The following is a 25,772-nucleotide window of genomic DNA, read 5'->3' as shown; positions in this document are numbered from 1 at the left end:
GGAAGCATAGACTTCAAAATGAAGAAAGGGACATGGCAGAAATATATCCAATTTACATTTGTAAGAAATTTAAAATTTGTAAGAAATGTCTCTATGTCACAAAATACAATGCATGATGAACATATACAATAAAAAGATTTCAAGTTCCATTAAAGAAATTAAACAACAGAAAAGAAAGTTAGAAATATCATACATGGTGAAAGGTGAAGACATCATCTTTGTCTTTTCTGCTTTCCATTTTTGTGGACTGAAATATTTAAAAGCCAGAGAGTATTTCTTTCATTGTTGATTTTGCCTGTTCCCGATGGAATAGCCAATTATTTCTTCATTCAGGAAGAAACTTAACTCCCAAACAACATACAGTGATGCCCTTTGACCTGCGTGAAACCACAAAGGACAGCTAAATTATCATATGCAATAAAGTGGGTCTGGGGAAGTTAGACTCCAACAGAGAAGAAAGATTTTGGATACTGTAGGTGGCCTTCTGTCTCATAGAAAACTGTAGTCGGCTTCATTCATATTTACCCAGCTTGTAGCTCATAAGAAAATTATTAAGAGGTCACTTTTGATCACCAAGTAGCATAACCTTGAATGTAATCTGTCACACAGCCAAGCGGTCCCATCTTTAAGCAGTGATCTCAGATGTGCTTTTGCCCTGTTCTTATTGCTATATATGCTTTTTCAAGTTCATTTTCTTTAATTTTATGAACCAAAGACCTGAACTGGCAATTTAAAATGTTTTTTTTTAGCATTTCAATGTTCATTATTTCAGTGCTTTTAATTTTACTTCAATCCTGAAATAATCACGAATAAGTAATTTTAATTGTGAAGTATAAATGTGCTCAAAGCTTCAGTTTAACATATATATAATATATATATATGTATATGTATATCAATGATTCAAATATTTAAAGGGGAATAAAATTATCCCCAAATACAGATATTTGAAAGTAAAAGTTAAAATGTTTTTTACACTTACATATTCACTCATTTATGTATTAGATTGTGTGTGTACCTGCTTGTGTCACTGTGTGTCTGTGTGTGTGTGTGTGTGTGTGTGTTTATACTCATTCATGTTCACAGGTCAGAGGACAACTTGTAGCAGTTAGTTCCCACCTTCCACTATAGGGTTCTAAGACTCCTCTTAAGTCCTCAGTTTTTACAGCAAGTGTTCCTATCCACTGAATCATCTCCCTGCCCCCCAAACTGGCTACTTTTATACTCCCTGAGTATTGCTTCCTTGGGGTAGAACTCACACAAAAGAGAAATGCTTAACTGTCCCTTTTACCAAAAGGAAAGCTTAACTGAGGAAAGACACATTACACAGAAACATATAATTGTTCAATTCATGCTGAGATTTATCATGTGTTTATTTTCAAACTAAAAGCATCCAAATAAGGACTGAAGATAAAAATTGAAAACAGGAAGCGTCCACTGACTATTGGGGCAGCTGATGGATTTAGGAACACAGGAGGAGGGAGCCAGGAAAGAAATGATGCCAACTTGAAATAATGGATTACTTAACTTAATGGGAGGGAAGGGCAATGATCTTAGGCAACACGATTAACATGCAACATATGAAGGAAGCTTGTGGGCTTGCTTCCATAGCAGTGCTCTACTGCCAATCCACTGGATCCCTTAAAAATGTTCTCATTGGTGCATATTCATCATATATAATGATAGAATTTCTTTCAAGGATGTCATGTACTTCGACCATATTCACCCTTCCTCTTTAGTTCTCCTCCCTTTCCCCTCCTACTAGTCTACATTCTTCTCCTTGGTCTCTTTCTTACATTCATATGCCTATATATGCATGTATCTATATATGCACATCTATGTATATGTATGACTTTATGCATCTACATACAATCTAGAATCCATAGATGAAGAAAACAACAACCCGTGATATTTGTCTTTGACTCTAATGTCACTTGCCGCCTTTTTTTTTTTTTTTTTTTTTTTTTTGCTGCATGGATAAGGATTGAAACTTCAACTTTTTTCATCTCCAAACATGCCATATCCCTATTTCTACTCAAATGTCAGTGGATTCTAGTAAGGAGGTAGTCAATTACTACCCAGATGTTATTCCTAAATTACAAGTCTTGTCTTGTAAATGACAATTTTAACTAATTTAACCCCGTAATCTTCTCTCTTTTGCACAACGGGAAGCTGTATTGCGTGCGATCTATCTGTCTTGCATGAGTAACTACAGAGTGTCCTACTTGTCTTTGCTGAAGTACGGCTAATTACCTCAGAAGGACAAAACAAATCATAATTATGAGCAGGCTGAAGACATTTTCTTCCAACTCTGACCAAATTCATTTCTTTTCCTCTTAAAACCTCATCATTCCAACTCAAGGTGTCTATTTCCAAAGAAGGTCATGCTTAAAATATGACTTTGGGCTCGTAGATTTTATTCAACTGCCCCATTCTAAGCAAGCCCACTACATAAATCAAGGTATTATTGCATTTATCACTAAATCATATTGCTGGCTCAAAGAAATATTTCTCTAATTGTCGTGTGACCAACAGCATTAGCATAATCTGAAAACTTGTTAGCAATGCAGATACTTTGGTCCCACCAAAGACTCACTGAACTACAAATTCTGAAGTTAAGCCACTAAATTCTGTTTAAACAAGTCTTCTAGATAATTCTGAGGTACACTAACATTTTCCCAATCACTGCCCTAAGAAGAAAACTATACTTAAAGCAAATACATAATTATGGCCACAAGGAACAGAATTTGCAAAGGGCGCCCAAATAAGAACAGATGAGAATTCAGAGCATTCTGTAGCAAGAGATAGCTACCATCAAGTGCATTTGGTAGAAAATCAAGGCACTCGCAGGGAAATGAGAATTTTTATGGGTTAGAGAAGGTCAGGTGTAGGCTTCAGAAATACTTAAGCTGAAGGCTGTGGGTCCAGAGATGCTAGAGGGAATTAAAAATATTGGAAAGCTTATGTGATTGATTCCAGGAACATATTTGCCTTTCGCTGCTTGCTTCTGAGTTAAAATCAGGGTAAAAAAATATTAGAGAAACTGGAAATTATTGGTCATCTGGGTCAGTTTTCAGCAGGGGTATGGTTTAGCTTGCTTATTGGATATTGTAGAGGTTGTAAGTCTCATTTTCACACACATCTGGCCACATTCTGTTGGCATATGCAACCTTAAAGTCCCCTGCCCCTTTTGAGTGCTCTATTATGTTTGAGAAGCAGAACAGTTCAGGAGTGGCTAAAGACCTAGATCATCTTTTAGCTCTGTGCCCCGTGTCACAGTCACTGTGCCATGAAGTCTTTCTGACTCCTTTATTGTCTCATCCTACCGAACACCTGACAAGAAAACAATTTCATAGGATCACTTAGATGTAAACAGCCTTCACTAGAACCACTGGGGAAAATAAAGAACAATGAATAGTTTTGGTAAAGTCCTGGGAACAAGGAACTCCATTTACTCAGTTTAAGAAAGAATCTAATATCAACTTTAGAGAAAAAAAGTACCTGTAATTTAATGATAGGGGAATATATATATATATATTACCTGTTCTAACATCCATGGGGCACTGAATATAACAGAACCCAAGGGTAAAAGTCTTCTAGAAGCTGTTGGCCTTCAGAAGTAGACAGTTAAGATCTTTAAAACAAGCTGATGACCTTGAAAAATGTAATTTCTGGCCAAATCTGGATCAAGGTCTCTTTCTCATGGTGTGGGATTTTGAAGGGCTTCTGCCTTTTGGTCTGATCTTGACATAGGTAAAGAACTATACTCTTACATAAAAAAAAAAAATCTTGTGGATGCTTTTTAAAATTTCAGCTCTGAAGTAGTTCTATCAACAAATAATTGTTCTCACGTCTCAATGAAAATCTGCAGTAAATCGGAGCAAGTCACATAAAGGTTTCTATGTAAAACAGTGTGTTTTCTCTTCCTAGTGGGAGGAAGAGTGGTGAGTGTGTGTGTTGGGGGGGGAGCTGTCAGTGCATTAAATGTGTATGAGAGAGTAGCAGAATTCTCAAGAGGTTAATTAATTGGATGGCTGAAAGATGTGTGCCCTCACCCAATGGTGATTCTCCTGTGGGGGTAGACCCACGAGATCAAAGGAGGGGCCTAGAGTTAGCTCAGAAAAATTATCAACAAGTTTAAAGTAACAACTGCTGCTCCAAGACAGGGGTCGAGCCTTGATCAACAGGAAAGAGTGAACTTATTGTAAGGGTTGGGTTTTTGATGGGTCTCATGATGTTAAGCTCCTAAGAGCTTATGCAGATTACAAATATACAAATAGAAAAATAAGATATCTTATAGGTTGAAAAGACATGCTCATATTTGGATTCAAAAAGGAGTGAATTTCTACCTGATAAAGGGCTACTGCTTTCTGTTTCTTCAACATCATTCACAATAACCAAGTAATAGAATCAGCTTAGGTGCCCATCAAGAGATATTTGGATAAAGAAAACGTGACAGATACACCCAAGGCATTTCATTCAGCTACAAAGGACAAAATTATGTCATTTACAGGACAAGTGCATGGAAGTGGTGGAGTCCATAATACTAAGTGAAATCACCAAGCTCAGAAGGACAAATACTATTTGAACGTTACATTGTGTGTGTGTGTGTGTGTATGTGTGTGTGTGTGTGTGTGTGCTTGCGCATGCGCACATGAAGGCACACTGGTGTCATATAAATAAAATATGAAAGTAGAAGATGGACATGCTCAGAAAAGGAAGAAACCTAAGTAGGAGGGGCAAGATGAGAAATTAATGGAAGATGAACCAAAGAATAATACATTAAAACAAAGATCCTATTATGAAGTCCATTATTGCATGCAGCATGATTAATAAAAACCAAGAGAAAGATATTGGGCTTCAATCTGAAAGTCAGAAAAGCAAAACAGCCAACAACTGGCTCTTATCTCTACCTCAGTCCAAAAATGGTGATCCTGCCTCCAGGAATCCTGAGAATGAGACTGCACCTGAGAGCTATCTCCTCGCATTTTATATTCCTCCATGGTTCTGGGATTAAAGGTGTGAACCACTACTGCCCGGTTTCCATGGCAAATTAGTGTACTGGATTAGTCTACTGGGATTAAGGGTATATGTCACCACTGCATGGTCTGTAAGACTGACCAGGGTGGCTGTTTTACTCTCTCTAACCTTCGAGCAAACTTTATTTATTAAAATACAAATGAAATATCACTACAACTATGTAAAATTAATATACAGTAATAAAATTCACTAATCAAGAGCTACAATTATACTAGAAAGATTTCACTCCTACTACCTAAATATCCCAAAGAAAATTCTAGAAATTGTCTCTATTGTCCCTTCTTGAGGAGTTCATGATAATTTTTGACACACTTTAGTCCTTCTGTTTCTCCATCTTTAGAGAAGTCAGAACATAAATAAATAGACTATGCTTTAGGAAATGCTAGACTTTGAAACATTATGTTACTTTGGGGCTATGGCTGAGAGCACATAAAAGTAATCATTTTCCTTAGTTTCCTTGTGCTCTGCATAAGGTGTTTGCTCTCTGAATAAATCTTCTATGCATCATTTCAGAATCAATCCACGAAGGAAATTTAGGCCTTATAAGTCTTAAATGAAGACTTTGGAAATACAGCAGGGGTCTTGAGCAAACCCAACCTCTGAGGCATAACTTTCTCCATTTATCATTCTCCTACCCAGTTGAATGCAAAAGTGTGTTATCTAGCCATCAGGGGCTAAGGACACATTGAAAGAAGAGAGGAAAGTTTGTAGGGATGCGACAATTGCTTTTAGGAGCAGATAAGGTTAGGATGATATTTCATTGGGTGTTCCTGAGAATAGAAAGAAGTCTGTTGGATACCTTGAGATTGTTAACAAACTGAACCCTTTTCCACTTTGCTTCTCTGTCGTCGGGAATGTTACACACACTCTGTTCAGAACAGGAGATGACAAGATGCCATTTGGAAATAAGACCTTCACTTTGAGGGTTGAGTTTCAGTGGATATTGAAGAAGATTGTATAGCAGCTAGGTGGGCTCTGTATGAATTTTAGTGTATTCTATTCCAATTTCTCTTCCTGTGCTAATAAACTTTGATCTATATGGCATCAATTGTGATATTAAGACCTCACCTAAGATATACATCAAATACAATGGAGAGGGGAAAAGTTTATGTGAAGCAGACACAACTTGATTCTGAATGTTGAAATCGTCTGGCTCTTCATAAGTTCTCACATCATTTGTGCTGAGCCTTCAAGTAACTTTGCAAAGTCTCTCCCTATGAAAGCTAGGCTTGTGCGGCCACAGAGCAAGATGTAGTGTTGACTCAAAGGAGAAGGATTGTGTTAAAAGCTGGGAGACAGGGGAAAATGATAGGTAGTTATAAACACAAGAAACAAAAGTTTAATGCAGAAAGTGAAGTACCCATGAAGACATGGCATGCCAAGACTGGTGATGGCCAAGAACTGATGAGATCCACATTTGTAGTCAATCTACCAGAGCATTTACGGGTAAGGCAGGGTACTTGGTATTCCGTATTTGTTTGGAATATCTTCTGTTGTAATAAGGGCGGTGGGCTGCGTCCCCAGCACCCGGCTGCCCGCACGGCTAGCTTTACCTGAAATAATTACATGGAAACTGTATTCTTTTAAACACTGCCTGACCCATTAGTTTCAGTTTCTTATTGGCTAGCTCTTACATATCGATCTAACCCATTTCTATTAATCTGTGTAGCCCACAAGCTGGCTTACCAAAAATGATCTTAATCTGAGTCTGTCTGGAGTGGGAGAATCATGGCGACTCCTTGACTCAGCTTCTTTCTCCCAGCCTTCTGTTCTGTTTACTCCGCCTACCTAAGGGTTGACCTATCAAATGGGTCTAGGCAGTTTCTTTATTAATAAGAAATCACTCCCACATCAATCTTCCTTGATATGATATAAATTTTTCTTTGTCCTGGTTTATTCTTTGCAAGATGGGATGCTCTGGTTTAGACTATCCCTTCTGTCTAAAATATCTACAAATGTCATCATCAGCAGGTAGCCCATTAAGAAATACATCACCAGCTGTTTGATACACAGGGCTGCAAGTTTAAGCCCGATCTTGATTTTGTTGGAAACATTCTACATGAGTCACCACAGTTCAGGTAAGAGAGACATTGCACACCCTTAATTAAGCTTTCCTTTATTGCACGAAGAAATTATGGCCCAATGGATTTTTATGAGAATTATCTATTTATAGCATTTAGGAAATGGTCTCTATTTTGGGAGCCTTTTTTTTAGCTACTTGGTTTATTGTAGAAAAAATATTATTTCTGAGTTTGTACAATTATCCTCTTTCGTCAAAAGTTTGCATATGCAGCTCGGATCAGTATCTGAAAAAACAGGTCTAAATCAGGCAACCTTGATTGTATGTTTCCAAACAAATTCTAAATACTTTTCTAAAGCAGTTTCTGGCCTCTGCTAAGTTGATGGAAAACCTTAATGATAACTTCTAATACAGGATGCATTGGGGGATTCAATTGTGATTGCTTGTAGCTCTAGATAGTGGGAGAGATAGACCAGCCTGCCTAATTACCAACAGAAACTGGTATTCAGTATCTTAGGAAGTCATCAGGAAGAGGTAATGAGTTTGGATAAAAGGAAGTAAGAGGAGCCAATGGGGTGTGAAAGAGAAGTCATAATAACAAAAGAAAAGAAAAATTTCGTACTGGAGTCAAAAGGAAGACAAGGCATGCCTGTCAGGAGCCATTTCCCCCAAAAAGTATTGCAGGGACCATTGTCCTGGGGATGTTTGCAGAGAGCCCCACACCCCAACTGTATTGAGAACTGTTTGTTGGCAGAGCCCACCCCACACCAAACTATCTTGAGAGCTATCTGTTAGTAGAACCTGCCCCACATTCCAACTATCTAGAGAACTGTTTGTGGTTGGAATCACAAAAGGAACATTTCCACTTGCATAGAGAACACTAGGTGTGTCAACTCATGACCTCGTGACCGAGGACTCCTGACCTCCTGACCTCCTGACCGAGGACTCGTGACCTCTTGACCAACTGGCAACCAAGTGTCGACTCGTGACCATTGCTGCAAGATCTCTTCCTGCCCTTGCCATGCCCCTGCCCCCCATCCCAATCCAAATTCCTCATCCAGGGGCTATATAAACCACAACCATTATGCTAATAAATGGAGGTTCTGACAACAGATCTTGCTGGGCCTCATTCCTCTTTCCCGCCCATGTCTTTTCAAATAGTGCCTCTTCAGGACCTTGGAATAACTGACCCACTAGGTGGGTTACACATGCCAAGATTAGTAATGAGTCCAATCTGTGTTGCCCACATTTGTCAAATTGCTTATGATGTTTGGTCAAATAATCCGTTAGCGGTATGTTAGTCTGCTTCCCACACTATAGCAAAACACTTGATGTAACTGAGTCATGCCTCCAGTGAACCAAGTCCTCTTCGAAGATTCTACTCCCAGGGGTCCATCACCTGCCATAGTGGCATACTGAGTAACAACCCTTTGTCACGTGGGCCTTGTCTTATTTTCATTTCTACTGCTATGATAAAATGCCCTGACAACAAGCAACGTAGGAGACAACAGGATTCCATCACTGTTGGGAAGTCACAGTGGCAAGGCCTTGAGATAGCCTGTCTACTCACATCCACAGACACAGACAAGAACAGAGACAAATGACCACGTGCATGCTGCTAGTTTCCTCCACACATATCCTGCCCAGGATTCTGCCTATGGAATGGCGCCAGCCTAGTCTTCATGTATCAATTAGCAATCAAGACAGTCCACCATAGGCAAGCAACCAGGTCAAACTTATCTAAATAATTTATCATTAAGATTGTTTTCTATGTGACTCTAGATTGTGTTAAATGGACAGTTAAAATTAACCATTACAACAGTGAAGCAAATTTTCAGTTGTATGATCTCCATAAGCAATTTAAATTTATGCTTTGGTCCTTTTATTTCTTAGGAATTTTTTTAAAGAACAGTTTTGTTCCAATCCTATTTTGCAGAGTGGATACTGACATGAAGGCTTCTATCATAACTTTGCAGAAAGATATGTGATTTACAGATAGTGTCAAGTATAAAGATTGTAATGACAATCTGCTTTCTTCAAAGTCAGAGAGCTAGTTTGTTCTTAATTCTATTTTTCTATCTACCATCTATCATCTATCTATCTATCTATCTATCTATCTATCTATCTATCTATCCATCTATCCATCCATCTATCTATCTGCCAAGCCATGAAACCCAAAGAATAAAAAACAACATAGGTGGAAGGAGAGCCTTATCTAGTTTCATCAGTGACCCACAGCAAAAGGTATACAAGAGGATACCCATATGGTGAAAACTGCAAACTCAAGCACTTGGTTGATACTAGAGGGGCCACACAACATGCTTGTGTTCCAGTCTGTGGCTCTTCCTAAGAGGAACATATTTAGGCAGCACAACACAAAACAGAGGGACACAAGGTAGTAGAAAGGAATTGAATGGAAAGGAGTGGCCTAGTTCCATGAGGATTCCCAGAAAATGGAATGTGTAGGTACCAAACAGAATCAACAGTTTTGGAGCACAATCTAGAGACTCTGTTTAAGACCTGGTACCAAATTATAGTTTCAGACTAGTTGACCCCCACTGAGATCAACATGCCAGAGTCTTCCATGTACAATTTAGTAGTCAAAGCCTGGGAACCATGACATGAGCACTTCAAGTATCACAGCAATGGAATCTCCAAGAAAACTGCAGAAATAAAGGAAAATTAACCAAGTGAAGGCAAAGGCAATTTTTTTTATTATTAGATTTTTTAAAAAAATACTAATCCAAGTTCCCACTCCTTCACCTCCTCCCATTCCCTCCACACACCCTCCCACCCTCCTCCCATCTAATCCTCAGAGAGGGTAAGTCACATTGCCTTGTAGAAGGTCCAAAGCCCTTCCTACTATATCTAGGCTGAACAAGGTATGCATCCAAAGAGAAGAGGATCCCAAAACGCCAGTACATGCAATAGGGATAAATCCTCGTGCCCCTCAGTTTGCCCCAGCCATGCAACTATCAACCACATTCAGAGGAACTAGTTGGGCCCTATGTTTGATTTTTTTTTCCAGTCCAGCTGGAGTTGGTGAGCTCCCATTAGCTCAGGAAACTGTTTCAGTGGGTGAACCCATCATGGTCTTGACCTCCTTGCTCATATTCTCATTCCTCCCACTCTTCAACTGGACTTTGGAGCTCAGTCCAGTGCTCCAATGTGGGTCTCTGCCTCTGCTTCCATCAATTTCTGGATGAAGGCTCTATGGTGATATTTAAGATAATTATCAGTGTGAATACAGGTCAAGTCAAGATCAGGCCCCCTCTACTTTATTGCAAAGGCAATTTTTTAATGCAGAGTTGTCTGTGTTTTTATTTGCACTTGACAGAGACTCAAAGGGAGGCACAAAAGATAATTATATGGTTTAAAGGCAGTGGTTGGTAAGAGGAGGTGGCTAAAGGGGGTAAGTAGAGGAAATATTTAGAGGTTGTTGGAATAAAGAAGAGATGAACTAACTAGAAACCTGAGAATATGTGTGATTGGTTGCAAGAATGTATTTGTTTTTGTTTTTCCCCAGAAGTTTTAATTAACTGTTTTGAATGGAAGAATTAGAGTTTGAACGATGGAGAATTTGATTAGCTAAATCCTGACCATTATTCTGTTACAAACTGTTGCTTGACTATATGGTTTGGCTGCTTTAGCATTTGTGGGTCAGAGTTTTGCTTGCATGTATGATCTGGTATATAACATGGGCTATTGGCATATATGATCCTGTTTATAAGATGAGTTTACACATTCATTTACACATCTCTTGAGGATATCAAGGAACTTAGAACTTGAATCAGAAATAATACAGGATGATAATTACATGTCAATAGATTCGCCAATGTATATGACTTTCTCCTGTTATCATGGCTAATATTGACTAAGCAGTGAGGACAATGATGAGAGCAAAGAGTCCTAAAGGCAAGTTCCAGGCTTGTCAGATGCTGAGTCACATATTCAGCTTTATAGATCCATACTCTGTCCTATATAGACATCACAGAGTTGAGAATGGTGTGAGATTTCCCTCTGTATGCTGTGATTACCATTGATACATAAAGGAACTGCTTTGGGCTTATGGTAGAGCTATAAGGGAACAGAGCTAGGCAGGGAAAAGAAGCTGAATGCTGGGAGAAAGGAAATGGATTCAAGAGAAGCCCTGGAGTCTCCACCAGATACACATGCTGAAACTTTGCCAGTAAGCCACTACCACATGGCAATATACAGATTAATGGAAATGGGTTAAATTAAAATGTAAAAGCTAGCCAATAAGAAGTTAAAGGTAATGAGTGATTTAAATAATATAGTTTCTGTGTGAAATAGAACTAACTAGCAGCCTCCTCCCACACATCACAGAGTTGAGAATACACACAAAAAAGAGCATGCTCTCCATATTTCACACGGCTTTTGTTCTTCAAACCCTTATCCCAACTTCTTTAAATATTTGGATTTGAGCTTGATTAACATTTTTATTTATCAACTTTACTATCTTACATTTCCATTTAATAAAGCTAGTATGCGTTTTGAAGTACCTAGCATTGTTTTTATAAGTGGCTGTCATACAGTCTTCAGGGTCTACACAGGTCTTGTTCCCTGCTCAACTCATGGAAGCATGGTAAGTGCTGTGGGTTTGAAAGGACAAAGGGGAATTTGCCACTGGAGAAATAGGCTAGAGGTATAAGTCAGTGTCTCCTTGCCTGTGTGTGCAGCAGACTTCCAGCACTACTGTGAAGATGCCTAGCTTTTTTCTCTCTTCCCTCACATGTATTCATACCACTGAGAAGTTCAAGAAAAATAGGGGAATCCACTGTTTCCCACATTGTATGTCTTCATTACTCATGACAATGGTGTGCTTGAGAGACAAGTCCCATGACCCAGGGATTTGTTAGAAATTCAAGATTTCAAGCTCTATTCTCAGTCTTAATTAAATAATAATTATTTCAATAAGACACCACCTCTCAAATGATGCATAAGATAATTGAAAACTTCAAAGCATGATTATGTTGTGAATTTCATCTTTCTAATAGTCGCTCACGTTATTTAGGAAGGGAAAGTTTTATATCAGGCTATTGACTCATCTTCAATTCTTAGGATTGACAGACCAAGCAAAGCTCTCTGGGATGCTCAGTGAATTCATGAAGGAACTATACAGTGATCAAGTTCCCGGTTTCAATAAAGCAATGCACTCCTACTGACCCTTCACGTTGGTCTGTCCAGGAATTTAAAATTTACCCATTTCTATCCTGCAGTGCAACTCCCGCATTCTAATTAGACTAAGAAGCTGGCTTTACGTTTTCTGTAGCTGTCTGAACACTTTTCTGTATGGCATTTGTTGAAACGAGGCAGTCTTTTGGTTCTTCACATACTACTTATAATAAAACATGCCTATAAATACCTGATTTCTTTCATAGAAACAGTTGTATTGTCTATTTAATATAAGAAAACCATAAAACTAGTGACACTACCAGAAAATGCTCAGACATAATTACAATGTCCAGGTGAATTTTGCTTAGATATCTGTGTTCTACTCAAAGAAATCATGGGTAAATTTTAAATTCCTGGTCTCTGACCATGGCAAACTAGAGACATTTTGGCTTAAACTTGTTGGCTATTTCTGCCAATGGTAAGGTCCAGGCTACGGACAGGCCCAAAGATAGTTCCGATTTTTAGTCAAGAAAGAAACTCCTCACTTGGTTGGGGGAAGAATTTTTACCCTAAACTGCCTAGACAGTTTTTGCCTTCTGCTCTATTCAATTCTGGTAGCCTATGTGGGAATAAAGGAGGCAGAGATAGGAGAATGACTAGAAGCTGTCAGATCAGTTAGCCCAGCATATATAGAGCAATGGGCCACTGAGGTCCTCTCTTAAACACTGGGTATCCTCTGACCTCTACACACTTACTATAGCAGGATCATGCTGAAAATCAAACACACACACACGCACTATGAGAGTCACAGATTCTATTACAAGATAATTAAGACAAAGAGAATAAAAATCAGAGAGACAAGACAGTCAAGCCTTATTGAAGGAAGCAACATTTAAGCAGGTGTGTACTGTGCAATGTTGAAACAAACATGTGTTTATCTGGGAGAGAGGATAGAGGAAAAGCAGTAGCAAAGAGAAACACAAGAGAACACAGTACAGAATGTTCACAACACACGCCCCGGACTAGTTCCACAGCAAAATGTGCCACCTCTTTAGAGAGATTCCTGAAACTACATTTAAAGTTTTGAACATGTTAATTCTGCTTATTTATAATACAAGACTCTTAAAGTTGAAGACAGGTGATAGGAAGGAGAAATAATGGGGGGTGGTAAGTGAGGAGAGGGATGGGAGGGGAGAGCAGGGCAGAGGAGGGGATTGACAGAGTTAACTAATTCAGAGTGTGTGCAGCTCTGTATGCGTGTGCGCACATGTGTGTTCATATAAAAGAGTTTATTTGGAGTTAGCCTTGAGTATCAGTGGTGGTCTTGAGTCACAGCAGGAATTGTTCTCATTCCTGTCATAAACCTCCATGATTGCTTTTCCTCCTATGACCCAAGTGATCTCATCTCCAAGAAGGCTGGAGTTCACTATGAACCCATCGCTTTACCTATTTATTTGTCTTTACAGAAATGGTTCAAGAATTTTTGTGTTATTTTAATTGCTTCCTTTTCCATACTTTCTTGACTCTGTTCTGTTTATTGCATCTCTCCAAATCTGTCTCATCATAGAAAAAACAAGCATATCTCCTTCCCTGCCAAGTTCAGTGGTCAATTCTCTCTCTCTCTCTCTCTCTCTCTCTCTCTCTCTCTCTCTCTTGACTGGCAGGCAGCAGGTGTCATTAGTAGACAAGTCCCTGGTGTATTAGAGACATTTCATTCGGTTTCAAGAAAGGCATTGACTCCTGACCCCTCTCTAAACAGCCTCCCAGTATTCCTTGCAGCTTCCTGTTCAGATTCACCACCCTGTAAACTTTGAAGTCTGCTTGCATTAGATTTTCTAGCTCCTGGGATATTTTATTCATTCTTAGTATTTTAAATATTGTCTCCCTCTTAAAAACTCCCAACTTGTGTCTCCTGTCACAGGACTCTGTATTGCTATGTGCTGAATTCACCTTCATTAGAATTTGTAGACGTCTCTGAAATTCAAATCTGCACTTTGCTTTTGCTTCTCCCCATTCAAGCTCACTTTCCTGTCCAGTCCCCCATCATCCCACAGTACAGTTGTATCCTTATCATGGAAATTGTGATTCCCAAAAGATGTCCACTGATCAATGGTAGCTGCTGAGAGTCAGGGAGGACTGATTTTTAACAGTGTTTCTTAACCTTCCTAATGCTGTGACCCTTTAATGCAATTTGTCATGCTCTGGTGACCCCCAATGATAAAATTATTTTGTTGCTACTTCATAACTCTAATTTTACTAATGCTAGATATAATAATAATAATAATATAATGTAAATATCTGATATGCAGATTGAGAACCACTGACTTAGAATCTGAACAAACTTTATATATTAAGCCGAACTTTAGATTTTTGTAACAAATTGAATTATTCTGTTAGTGCTGACAGCTTTTCAGTTGGTTTTATTGTTTGTTTGTTTGTTTTCTGATTGGCAATCTCGGTGTTCATATAATCACACAGTAATTTGTTTCTCCCTTCCAATATAAGTGTTATTTATAAAAAGAAAGGTTTATGTGTATGGATGTTTTGCCTGCGTGTAAGCCTGTTCACCACATGTGTGCCAGGAAAGAGAACATCAGATTCCCTTGAACTGAAGTTACAGATGATTGTGAACTACCACAAGTATGCTGAGAATTGAACCCCATTCCTCTGGAGAGCAGCAAGGGCTTTTAATTTCTGAGACACCTCTCTAGCCCTTCAAATATGCTTTTTATAGTTTCAAATTACTGAGTAAAACTTCCACAGTTTGTAATAAATTATAGAATTCTCATCACCTTTATAGCTTTAAAAATTGAATGAATACCTTTGGTGTCTCACTATAAAATATGATGCCTGTTAATTTACGATAATATTACCAACACTGAGAAAGTATTCTTCACTTTCTCTCATTTCTCTAAGATTTCATAAAAAAAATAGCCAAACTTTACTGAAGGATGCTATTTTAAAAGAGCTTCCATGTTATTTTTATTTTAACCTGTTACTTTGTTGTTTTTAATGATTGGATTAAGTTCTTTTTGGTAACCCATATCCGTACACTAAATTTCAGGATGCCGATGCATGTTAAGGAATTGGTCTTGTTGCTTGTCATCTGCTTTGAGTAAAATGTCTTGTTTACTTTACATACTAAACAAAATTTCAGACCATTGTTTTCCGAATAAAAGTATTCTTTTTTTTGTTTTTTTGGAGGAGGAAGCTAATTTAATCTATAAAATTTTGTGAGTTGTGATATTTTTGAGCCATTTATCACAAACTTTCCAGCCCTGTGGTGCCTATATCTTTACCCTTGTCTTGTTGAGATGGTTTGGTTCACTTTTTTCCCACTTAAATTTCTTCATTCTACCAAAATTGCTGTTGCTAATAAAAGATTTATCAAATATCTACTTACAGAGGTGTTGGTGCATTCCCCACATATGACTCTGTTGTCTCATCACTATAATATACTTTTGTTTTCTCGCCTTTTCCCTTGAGTAAACCTTCAAGGCAGTTGAGCACTTTTATTAATTTTTCAATTATTTATGAACCTCATATTTCCTAAACATTAACTTCTATGTTCAGTTTTACTAATTCATTGTGCTTTTCAATGCCTGAGCTTTTAGAGGCCCTTTTCTGCACCTTGCATTTGGATGCTATTCTTCTCTAATACATCATGAAGAAATTCTCAACTATAGATTTCCTTCTGAGTTCAGCATAGGTTGAAGTATTGCTGTTCTCTAAAAAAAAATACTTACAGCCATAATTCTGGTGATTGCTTAGTCCAAGACTTATTCCCAAGAGTAATTTTTATTTGGATGTGGTCTGTTTTTGTTGTAATGCTTCGTCCTTTCAGACACAATTTTCAAAGGTAGGTCATGCAGTAAATGCATATGTATGCTTGTCCATTAACCGGGGGGTCGTGAAAAAAGCTAGAGAAGCTGTGGACACATTGTTGTTGTTTGCTGTGATGCACAGCAGACCTAAGGACCTGTGCATGCTAGGGAAGCACTGCCATTGCACCAAAAATCAGCCCTTTAGAACAAGTCACCATAGAAATTATCCTTCATAGGAAGATGGTCATTTAGAGGGTGGGAAGACTTATCAAAAATGTATGAAAAGATGCCAGCAAGAGACCACAGGGTTCTGACATGAAAGACAGAAACACAGGCAACTGTATGGTATCTCAGAAGTCAGGTTATCCAGATTGGTACTCAGTTGAATATGGCTGTAAAGCGCGGGAGTAGATAAGAACGCTGACACCGGCAACTCCACATTCAACAGTAACATGATTGTGTCTCAGTGAGACAAAGCAAGGGGAGGGGGGTGATGAGGAAAGAGACACTGTAACAATGAAGTTTACAGTTCCCCAAAGCCCTCAGTTAAGGTGTTAGGTAGACAGCAGGATTCACAGGCTTGAATAAGGAAAGAGGAAGGGTCAAAACAAGAGATGAAGAGTGGGGACCTGCACTGCATATCTGATTATCCTCAACAGATGAGAGGAACGATCCAGAAATGCAGAAAGAACAGTCTCCAGTACAAACCTGGATTCTTGGAAAATATCATTCTTCTCTTTACCAAAAAGTAAGTATGTTAATGCATACATACAATAATATATATATTTTTTCAACAAAATGGAGACAATTTTAGGCATACCATATTTTTTGTTTTTTAATTCTTTTACCAAATCTTTCTTAGTTAGGGTTTCTATTGCTGTAATGAAGCACCTTGATCAAAACAATTTAGAAAGGAGATGGTTTATTTCTTCTTATAATTTATTTCTTCTTATAACTCCCAAGTCACAGTCCATCTTCAAAGGAAGTCAAGCCAAAAACTCAAGGCAGGAACCTGGAGATTGGAACTGGAGAAAAAGAGATGGAGGAATATTGTTTACTGGCTTGTTTAGCACCCCAGAACCACATGCCCATGGGTAACACTGTCCACAAATGATTGGGCCCTTCCACATCAATCACTAATTAATAACACACTCCCAGACTTACTCACAAGCCAATATTATGAAGGCACTTCTCAAATATGGTTCCTTCAGCTCAGATATATCTAGGTTTTTGTTAAGTTAGAAAAAGCAACTGGTACAACTCATATATTATAATAGTCCTACATAGTATAATAGCTCATACATTAAAGAGCCAGTGTGTTTCTGTTCCATACCTTTCAATAGGTGTAATATGTGTATAATATACTCCACAGAGCAGAAGTAACCAATTATACAACCCTTTTTCTAGGGGAGCATTTCTTGGTAAAATGTTGTTAAGTTAGGCAATACAGCAGTGATAGCCTATAGATGTATGTCCTTATATTTCTGATGCTCTAACGGGATGACTGGTCCTGTCAATGTCACATGATAACTTTCTAGCTGACCAACTAGATAAAACAACCCTGTCATTCTGCACTCCCAGCACAGAGGGAGGAAGTGGAGTCAGCTACCCTCTGGATTGACTAAAGCCTGAATTAAAATGTTTTGGCTGACAGTCATCAATGGCCTTGTGTACTCGGCTTCCCAGTTTCCACAGATTTTTCAGGAATCTGTTTCTCTGGCCTGCAGAGGTCTTCCCTAAATCAAAAAACCCTTAATTCCTAACATCATTGTCTTTTATTTTATCTAATTTCTACACTTTCCCTGATTTCCCCCCCCCCACACACACCCCCCTTCTCCTCTCTTTCTAAACTAGTTAGAAAATCTATATATTAGTCCTAAGTTTAATTACTCAACCACATTAGGAAACAATTTGTCAGTTTTGCTAAAAGGTTTAACAGGTATGGTAGTACAGGCACAATTCCAGCTACTCTGGAGACTGAAGCAGGATAGCCCTTTGGAAAATTTTTGTTTTGAAAAATGAACCTATAAAACAGTTTAACTTTAACTTACTACACAACCTAGAGACTCTACTCTTAGGTATCTACCAGAGAGAATGTATTTTTATCGTGCCCATGAAAGGATATTTGCATGGGAGCTCAACATCCTTTAGTCATGATGCCATGAAGCTGGGATCCACTCAAAAGCCCAGGAGGCAGAGCACTAGTCCTAGCCCAGGTTATCCAAACACAAATCTTCCCAGCCATGCAAAGAACAGCCGCTGGCGCACATAGATGGATGTTTGAGATAGCCTGTGTTCCATTGAAAGCACGGAACACACGTGGTTCTGTGCGATATGGCTTTATTACATGGAATTACAGAAGGAGTGATATCATAGAGACTGGGGGAAGATACTCAACAGTTTGATGCCCAGTATGGGGGCGAAGCTGAGTGGCAAGAGCTGAGGAGAACATCGAAATTGTGGGAAATTAATTAGTTGCCTGTGGCTGCTGTAGCCAATCACGACAAACCCTGTGACCTAAGGCAAACACAGACAGTCTCCTATATGTTGCCTGTGGCTGCTGTAGCCAATCACGACAAACCCGGTGACCTAAGGCAAACACAGACAGTCTCCTATATGTCTTAAGGCTAGAATTCTAAAATGAATTTTATAGAGCTAAAATCAAGCAAGGTCATGCTTTTTCAGAGGCTTCAGAGACAATTTATTGCCTTTCCTTTCCCAGTGTCTAGAACGGTCCTTCTAATTCTCGGCCCTTCGCCTCTTTCCCCATGTATAAACCAGTGAGACGAAAATGTCTCTTTAGTTGTGTTTCTCCTGGTTCTCTCTCATGATTCTCATTCCTTCCAATAAAGCTCTGTATCTCTGCCTCTTAGGAGGATGCATATGATGTGGTACGCAGCATTGCTGAAAAAAAAATACCAACAAATTCAGTGGTTAATAGAGTAGAAATTGTTTCTTGTCCTTTGTGTATCAACCAAGACATCTCTACATGAAGGTGTCAAGTCTAATCCAAAAAAACCCTCTCCTCCCAGCTTGCAAAAGGAAGCTTCAGAATCATCAATATCTTTTGGCTCCACCACAGAACAACTCATTCTGCTCCTATTCCTTTGACAAGAACTAGTCACCTGCCTGTACTTAAATACAAGCACTGGGAATTACATTCTTCGGATAACAGGCTGTGCCTGGGGTAAGACAATAATACTGGTGTCAAAATCTAAACCAAGCAAGACTCAACAAGAAGGAATTCCAAGTCAGAGGGACATTGAAGAGGAACTATCTTCCTAGAGAGACAATTCAGAGAGTCATGGAGTGTCCATCTATCTATACAGGGCCCACATTAGGGTTAATACACACACACACACACACACACACACACACACACACACACAGAGAGAGAGAGAGAGAGAGAGAGAGAGAGAGAGAGAGAGAGAGAATCGAAAAGAACCTGAAATGACCCTATCCTATAGCAATACTGACGAATATCTTGCATATCACCATAGAACCTTCATCTGGTGATGGATGGAGATAGAGACAGAGACCCACACTGGAGCACTGGACTGAGCTCCCAAGGTCCCAATGAGGTGCAGAAGGAGGGAGAAAATGAGCAAGGAAGTCAGGACCACGAGGGGTGCACCCACCCACTGAGACAGTGGGGCTGATCTATTGGGAGCTCACCAAGGCCAGCTGGACTATGACTGAAAAAGCATGGGATAAAACCGGACTCTCTGAACATGGCGAACAATGAGGGCTGATGAGAAGCCAAGGACAATGGCACGGGGTTTTGATCCTACTTCATGTTATGGCTTTGTGGGAGCCTAGCCAGTTTGGATGTTCACCTTCCTAGACACGGATGAAGGGGGAAAGGACCTTGGACTTTCCACAGGGCAGGGAACCCTGACTGCTCTTTGGACTGGAGAGGGAGGGGGAGAAAGGTGGGAGGAGGGGGAAACTTTTTTTTCCTTTGCTCAACAAAAAAAAAAAAAGAAGAAGAAAAACATAACTTTTCAGCAACACACCAGCTTATTCACATAACTCTTTCTGTCATATTCCATATGACACCAAGTCTGACTTGGAGGAAGGGATATTTCCAAAGACCTGACAACACAATTCTTATCTTAATTTTATCCTTATTCTGCTCTCCTCATTCCATGAAATCTCACAGCCTATTCACAAGAGGTAATACATTTTAGTTCTATGAGCAAGGATATCAAAAAATAAATACTCATAATGTATCTGTCCCTTGATTTTAATTAAGAAATTTTATTCTATTGATCATTTTCTGGCACCCTATTGATTAAGGGGTTATGATAGAAACTAGATTATCTAAATTTTATTACCATGGATCTGTCTTATTTTACTATCAGGCTGACCATTCCGCTCTCCGCTGAGAAATCATGATTTACACCATGTAATGAAGGGGAAAGCAAAACTGACATATGCAATATAATGAAGCAATGGCCACATTCAAAGCCTTGAACTACTCAACTTCGTTCTGATTCTGCAGGACAATTATGAGTTTTTTACAAACTCAATTTGTGTACCCACAGCCTCAGATCAGAACAAACATCATTGATTCTGTAATTGTTGTTTTAAGTTTGAGTGCAAACCTGAATCTCACAGAGTTTCTATAGCTTTGGTGTGCGGTAGGGCCCTCCTAGCTGACAGCAGGCACACATCTATCTCCTCCCAAAGCTTATACAGTTGGAAGATTGCAGGCACCACACAAACCATCAAAGAAGACAATGTATCAGGCAGTTCTTCAGGAGCAGATAGATTTCCACATTCTGAAGGGAAATCAAAGTCACACAAAGCCAGCAGGAGGGAGAAGCCATCTTTCACCTCTGTTTCAGGCAGCTTCAGAATTCATTTAAATACATAGTAGGGAACACTGTGACTAAATTTATCATCACACAAAATGAGTTATGCATACTCTTTGCCTTGCGTTGAGAGGTTGTCCCTCCTAACTAAAATGCACACACACTCAGTCATAACCCACCTTTATGAAAAATGTAGGCGACCATTTAAAATGTTTATGATGTGAAGGTTACAAAGGTTATGGAAATACATCTTAATTCTTATCAACATGCTCTGGAGACTTGAAATATGTGCTGCTAAATGATTTATAATGGATTGGGCATACTTTGCCATGAAGATGGGTCAGGAAATGTCTGGGCCCAAGGAACCATGTTCTCTCTGGACCTGTGCGTCGGGCTTCTCGGTGCTGTGTAGCACAACAGCATTGAGCTTAGTGGCATGAGCAGAGTGGACAGATGGACTAAGGAAGGAAAATATACTCACCTATTGGTCATATGAAAGTTCCCTTGCTCAGTGTGGCAGCTGTGATAGGGCTGTTGGGCATTCTGCAAAGACATTTGTGTCCAAATCATGAATTGGCTATAGGCTACATATTACAAAAACCAATTAAACCTTGCGATCATTTTACCTATAAGAATAATGATGCCTTCCATACAGTATTGGGAAGCCAAAACTGTTAAGCTATATAACCTCTGTATCTTTAAGTTACCCCCAGAATATTTATAGTTCTTAATAAAATAGAAAGACATACAAGTAATTGCTACACTGTATTGTTCAGGGACTAAGGAGAAGAAAAAGAAATCTGTACATATTTGGTACAGGAGCAATTGTTTTTCCAAGTAATTTCCATTTATGGTTTATGACTCTGGAGACATAAAACTCGGGGCCGCCTGTATGTAAATAAGCATGTAAATGGGGAGATCTCAATTCTGAATAGTGTCTTTGCTTCACAGACTGCAGATTTAGAATGGCTCAAATGTCAGCGTGCCAACAATGCTCGAGATACATTCAACTCTTTCTGCTCTCGCTGCATCCATATCAAAGCATATTGCAGAAATCTCTGTGCTGTCACACAGGCACCTTTGCCTTCCCTGACTGGAGCGTCTTCTAATTCTTGACCATATCTGTCTCATCTTTGAATGCCTCCGGTTTGCCGCACACATCCCTCGTGCATAGTAAGTGCTCAATAAATGGTGGCTGAAATGAGGAGCCTCTGGGAAGCAAAGTAAATAAAATGTTGGTGATGAAATATGTATGAACAAGAAAGGCGATGCTTTGAAGGACTTAGGTAAAAGAAGGAATCTGGGGAGTTTCAGTGATTCAATTGGGGCTGTAGCTATGACAGCGTTATACACACAGAATCAAATCACAGAGGCAAATGGCAACAGCAGCCTAGCAGGAGAGAACAACCATCGCTCTCCCAACTCAGAGCAAATAAGTTTGGAGAAATACGATAATTGTTAATAATACGAAATTGACAAGAGGATGGGGAACCACCTTGATATCTAATTACTACTTAGTTGATATTCAAGTTCATAATAAAGTGAGCAAGCAGATGTCACCCAAAGCCGAAGTGAAAATGTAGTAAAGACTAACGGGCTTTGGTTGCTTGGCAGTGGTGTATTTTGCTTGATGAGAAAAACTTTGAAATTTAATCCAAAAGAAACAAGGGTTATTTGGCTCATTTACTCTATTTCTTCCAAGAAATTTATCAAAGTTAGACATCAGGCAGTTGCTAAAAATCTTTGAGTACCTGAGTAGTTCTGCATTCTAAACTCGCCCTCTTTTCTTTAACAGGATCACAAAGAAGACTTCTTATTCACCACAAAGAGTGGCACCAATATAAATAGGGTCAAACAGGTAAAACTCTCAAAAACCTGAAGTTCAGAAGTCAGAGGGTCAGAGGAGTAAAGGGGACAGAGAAGCGTGTGAGCTCACACAACAGTGTTTTTTTGTGTATGGGGGAATTTTATTTGTTTGTTTGTTTACTGGTCCTTTTTACTTCTGCTTCATGTTTTCCTGTAATTCAACTAATGTGTGGCTAATTACACAATGGATATTTGAAGTAAACTTGTTTGGACAAAAGAGTATACTGCATAATACATACCTTCTCCTAATGCCATTGTGATGAAGAGGTGATGGACAGATGTAAAGATGAAAGAGTGGTTTCTCTCTTTTTTTTTTAATTGTTTGTTCTTATCTCCTTTTCATTCTTTTTTTAGCTTTCCTTTGGGGGATACTTCAAGAGTGAGGCTGGATATGAAGGGACTGGGAGATGAGTGGGACTTGGTGCATGGTGTGAAATTCCTGAAGAATCAATTAAAAAATAATTCAAGCCAGATATAAATAGGTTTAGTTTAGTGAATTTAGCCAAAACATTTTTTATGGGGGTGTAGTCATTGCCTTTATTTCAGACATTTATTTCTATTCATTTAGTCCTTTGGACTGAATATTTGATAAATTTATTATTGTATGTATCGACAGAGATAAAATATGTACTGAAACTTGTGTCACTTATAATTTGTGAGTTATCTTTAGAAGTGATTAATTCGCATCAGTCTACATAAATATTAAAGAATGGGATTATAAGTTTCCTTTCATTAGTCACTAGGACAGACACATCTTCAGCAAACCAAGAACTCAGACTGCAAGTTCATGAAACTCCTTCCTCCCTTGATGAACAGCACATGTGATGCCTGGCACTAAGACTTGCCCCTGTGTTTGAAGAAAGAACCAAAGTATTTGCAATAGAACCAGTTAGATTTTATTCAAACCAGAAACAACTTTTTTTTTTTATCATTCCCGTATAGAAAGGAATCAAATTGCCTGAAACTTGTGAGCTTGGTATCCATCCTTATAAAATAGGTACCTTGAAGTCCCCACTGCTATTCTCTGCACATAAACCATAGGTGCTTTCACTTCAAAATGCTCAAACATTTTAAAAAATAGGTATTGTTTTTGTATCCAAGAGATATAAATGGCTACAGTAATTTACTTCCAGTGATAAACAAAAAGAAAACTAAATAAAATATATCAAGCAACATTTTACACACCTTGGATATAGGTTTCTGAGAACAGAGTAGGAATCTCTCCAGCTGTGCCATCTTACTAGGGATGGCACAGTGACTATGCAGCAGAAAGTATTTTCAGACTCAGCTGGTAATTGACAACATGAGTCTAAGCTGAATGTAAGACTTTAGGCTGTCTGACCCGCTAGACCCATTGTGAGTCTTAACCTTTTGGAACAATGCAAAGAATTCAAAGTAGCCAAACCAATTAGGAATGGAAAAAATATGATCAGAGTTCTCATACCATTTGTCTCTAAGACTTGTTGCAAAATAACAGAATCAGGAGAGTAGTGACTGGTGTAAAGAACAATGGATGCAGCACTGGTAGAACTGAGTTCAGTAGACCGTTGAGCATTCAGCAGTAGGGCCAAAGTAATGCAATGGTTAATGTACTCTGTTCAACAGATGATATTTAGATATCTAGAATAACAACCACAAAGATACCTGCTTATTTCCACATTATAAAATCACATATATCATAACTCAAAAGTCAAATTTATAAAGCCAACAAGACGAACATAGACAAAGAAAACAATCATTAAAACTATAGATTACTCAATAAGTAATTATGCAGAGTATAAAATAACATGGCACACAACCAAAAATCAGTGGTTGAAATACAAATCATACCACCATTAGCCAGCATTACAGTATTTCTGAAACAGCTAAAATAAAAGAACAATAACTCAAAGCACTTGGAAAATGTGAAAAAGTCTAACCCTCATGTGCTGTAGGTGGGAATATTACATGGTACACCTACTGTGAAAATGGTTAGATGTCTCACAAATTAGCACTTGGAAGAGTATGATGCAGCATAGCCATTCTGGCTGTTTACTCAAGGTAAATGAAAAATGCACGTCCATACCAAGACCCATACATAAATATGTAATGTGGGATTCATAATAATGAAAATTAAAATAAACCATATATCCACTAACCAGTGACTGGGTAAACAATGAATGGTATGTGCTTACAGCAGGATGAACACTGTTCAATAACACTAAATTGGGCACTAATATGATTATATTTAGAAGCAGTTTTTCTAAGTCAAAGGAATTATAATAAAATCTACATTTTATAGGATACCGTTCACAAAGCATTCTGGTACTGGTACTCAAAACATAATAGCCTCTTGTAATACTGATACTTTCAGGTGAGATTAGCAAGTGTTCAGATGCAAAATTTCTGACTGTCTCCTATTTTCCTGTCTTTTTCCCTACCTCCTCATCAAGGCAGGTTTGAGAAATCAGAATCTCTTTCTTCTAGAGCAAGCCATAAAACACAGAAAGATAACTTTCTGCCTTCTCCCTTGAAGACCTTTGTTCCAAGGGCTGGAGAAATGGTTCAGTGTCTAAGAGGATTTACTGCTCTTTCAGAGGACTCAGGTCAGTTCCTAGCACCCACAGGGCAGCTCATAACTATTTGTTAATGCCAGCTCTAAAGGATCCAATACCTCTTCTGCCCCTTTTAGGCCCTGACATCTATACACATAAAATAAAATAAAAATATATAAATCTCAGGGGGGGGGGAAGCGTCTTTATACAAGGACCATATGTGGATTAGACAATAATGGAAACATCCAAGAGGTCTGTAGTAGGAGATCACTTGTTTGTTTCCTGGCTGCCTAGACTCCCAAAACAACCACACAGAAACTGTATTAATTATATCACTGCTTGGCCTATTAGCTCTAACTTCTTATTGGCTAGCTTTTACATCTTAATTTAACTCATTTCCATTATTTTATATTTTACCATGAGGCTCATGGCCTACCAGCAATGTCCCAGTGTGTCTGTCTCTGGGGGCAGCTCCATGGCTTCTCTTTGTCTCCACCCTTCTTTCTCCAGCATTCAGTTTAGTTTCCCCCATCTAGCT

The sequence above is a fragment of the Microtus oregoni genome, unplaced genomic scaffold (genome assembly GCF_018167655.1).
Source record: "Microtus oregoni isolate MIOR12 unplaced genomic scaffold, Mior012 000012F_ref0000307, whole genome shotgun sequence".
Lineage (NCBI taxonomy): Eukaryota > Metazoa > Chordata > Mammalia > Rodentia > Cricetidae > Microtus > Microtus oregoni.
Note: the sequence above shows the minus strand (reverse complement) of the source record.